At 40.7% G+C, this 3,216-nt stretch overlaps 1 pseudogene; it reads left to right on the top strand.

Moving 5' to 3' along the window:
• Positions 1 to 1,689: 1,689 nt before the first annotated feature.
• LOC144642428 (uncharacterized) lies at positions 1,690 to 2,659 on the top strand (annotated as a pseudogene).
• The last annotated feature ends 557 nt before the right edge of the window (positions 2,660 to 3,216 follow it).

Here is a 3,216-nt window from a genome sequence, read left to right as displayed (position 1 = left end):
TGCCTTATGGACCACATCGCTCACAAAGAAACCACTTCAAACCTGGTAGCTGATGTGGATACCATCAATTATTCTGATGACAGTAGTTTGTCTCTTCGTATTCCACACAAAAAAGTCCAGGCAGCTGAGACCATTGCAGAGCAATTTCCAACATTTGTTAGTGGAGCTGCAGGCTTCTTTAAGAAGGGGAGGATAACTGACAAAGAACTGCATGACCAAATAATAGGCTAGTTTCGAATTACGCTCGACTGATCCTAAACAAAAAAGTGATGTCGAGGTTGAGGGGAATAAAACAAAACAAAATTCAAATTATTCTCCTGAACCTCTACTTTATTCCTTTGTTTGTAATCAGTGGAGCGTAATTGGAAACTAGCCTATTGCGCAGAAATTAAGAAAGTTGCCAGAAGGAGAATACAATTAATCCCTTAAACTTGAGACTCGCGTAATAATCAGAAGTTAGATACAACAAGAACGAGTGCTTACTTTAAATACTCACAGTCTGAGTGGCACCCAGCAATTCAACCAAACATGAGCTGAAAAGAGTTAAGATACCGTAAAACTCCGGTTATAAGCCCCCCCGGTTATAGGCCCATTTACCTGGAAACAAAAAAGTATAACCGATTATAAGCCCCCCTCTGTCGGATGACAGTACTGAACAGGGCTAAATGTTGATTTATTACGCGTTTTAGCTTAAAAACGTATTTTGATCAACACTCCCATGACTCGTTTCGAAACGGTTTTTTTATCCCGCTTATAAGCCCTCCCGGATATAAGCCCCTCCGCTTATAAGACCACACAAAACCCCTTACGAAGTTGTATAAGCCCAGGGCTTATAACCGGAATTTTACGGTATGTTGTTTAACTACTCCATTCACAATGTTCAATGTTAATATTAAGCTGCTGTATAGTGGTTAAATTTCTTTTCAAATGTGGCAAGTGGCTACACTTTAAACACTAGGGAGCTTGAAATGATGCCTTTTGCAAGGTGCCGCTGGTGGGTAATGTTATAGTCCTGTGTTGCTGTCTTGCAGAAATTTGAATTAATGATTCCAAATGAAACACAACGGCATTTTCCTGCTGTTTCTGATTAGTTTGTTTTCTTCTTTTCGCGATTAAGTAAAAGCTGGATTGTTCAAACCAAATTGTTATATACCTAGACTTTCACTCAACAAAACGAGCACTGTGATTTGTTGATTCTAGGTCACATGCCCCTGATCAAAATCAACTGTATCCTGACCGGGATACAATTGCGCAGTTGGTGCCCGCGCACCGAATACAACAGCACGTGATCAGTGCATGACTAACTTAAAAATGGCATGATCTTTAGCACGTGCTCACGTCAGCTTGATTGATGGGGGCGGCCCTAAGAACACTGCCAGTTTTCAGTTTCAACCAGCGATGATCGGAACCCAGTGAGGCTAAAAGAAAACACTTTCTTGATTATCAGAGGAAGAAATACAGAACTTTGTTGCAGGTAAAGATTCTGAAAATATGAGAAAAGCACCTAAATATAAGAACACTGTTGTTACATTCCTAACATACTGGAACGAAGTTGAACCAGAAGATAAGCAGGTAAAAATTACAGAACCGCAAGAAAAAATTCCAAAGAAACAACTGAATGAGCTTCTGGCGAATTTCTGGCCGAATGCAAAGAAACAGAACGGAGACAGCTACAAAAAGTGTGCTACAATGGGAATATGATTTGGTCTTCGAAGACACTTCCTCCCAAAAAGAGAATTTGACATAATAAGTGATGGCAAATTCTCTAAGTCAAATCAAATTTTTGAGGCGGCAATGGCTGAGTTGAAGCAGCAAGTATTTGGCAAAGTTGATCACCACATTTGAGGGCCACTGGTTTTTCAGTTTTTTACACCTTCTATAAATAAAGTTGATTATTATTTATTATTATCCCAATATCAAAGGAAGATCTAGAAAAGATACAGACCTCCTACAATCCATCTTCTTCAGGTCATAAATCCCTCCAACAAGTGGTGTGGTTTAATATTATGTTCCACCTCCGCGGCAGAGAAAATCTCTGACTCCTCACAAAAGAATCGTTTGCTGTGCAGGTTGTCAGCGCAGCTGGGAAGACGTTTGTTTATCAAGTTGTTGATTTACTGAACAAAAACCACAGGGCAAACGATCAACCAGATGATTCTCCAGGGGAAGGACGTATGTGTGAAAGACCTGAGAGCCCCTACCCTCCAGTTAAAACTTTTGAACTGTATCTATCTAAGCTAAATCCAGTACTGTCATGCTTGTGGCAAAGGCCACGAGCGACGCAACATTTTAGCCATTCTGATGAAGTCTGGTATTGCTACGTGCCCCTCAGAAAAATATGCTAGGAACTTTCATGAGTTTAATTTCTAAAGAGCTGAAACTCTCACAAAAGTATACTAATCAATGTATTAGGGCAACGGCCGTGTCACTCTTGGATGAGTGCAATTTTGAGGCTCGCCACATAATGCCTGTTTTGGGACACAAGTCTGAGAGCAGCATTCGCTCTTATTCCAGACGTCTTTGGGAAGTTTAGCAGAAAGAAATCTCCCATGCTCCCAGTAGTGCCTGTTCTGTTGAAAATGTTGAATCATGTAGCGCTGCAATTGTGCTGCAAGTGAAAATTCTCTTGGCAGAAACACAGTGCCAAACTCCTCTGTGACTATGCAGAATTTTGCATCTCAGAGCCAGGAGACTGTAAACTTTAACGCAGGCCTGAGTATTTTCAGGAGCAAATGTTACCATCAATTTTTACAATTCCAAATGATTTTGTATTTGTTATCGAGGTTATGTATGTATGTTATGTTATGCATGTATCTTAAACCCTTTTGCCTATCCTTGCTGATGTGGAGACTGTTTGTCATTTTGCATAACCGTTTAATGAGCTTTCCATCATAACAAACCACAGGATGGACTTAATTTATGGCCAGTGGCATCATCTTCTTTCAAGATATAATCACGATTTGCTTCCCCCCCCCCCCAAGCTTCTTCAGTTCGCTTGTCTTACAACAGGCAGGAATTGCACGAGAAAACTAGTGGGAATTCGTAGATGGAACTGTATGTCCAGTTTGTAGGTCTATCAGAAACCATTTATACAACAACCATAAACGAGTTCACTCCATCAAGTTTCAGGCTGTCACTTTACCTAGACCCTACCTAATGGATTGGTGGCGAACCAATTTGGCCCAGTTGAGGCAAGACGTCGTGACAGTTGTATGC

This window comes from Oculina patagonica, chromosome 2, assembly GCF_052425735.1.
Source record: "Oculina patagonica isolate OP01 chromosome 2, crgOcupat, whole genome shotgun sequence".
Taxonomy (NCBI): domain Eukaryota; kingdom Metazoa; phylum Cnidaria; class Anthozoa; order Scleractinia; family Oculinidae; genus Oculina; species Oculina patagonica.
This window is presented reverse-complemented; position numbering and strand designations above follow the sequence as displayed.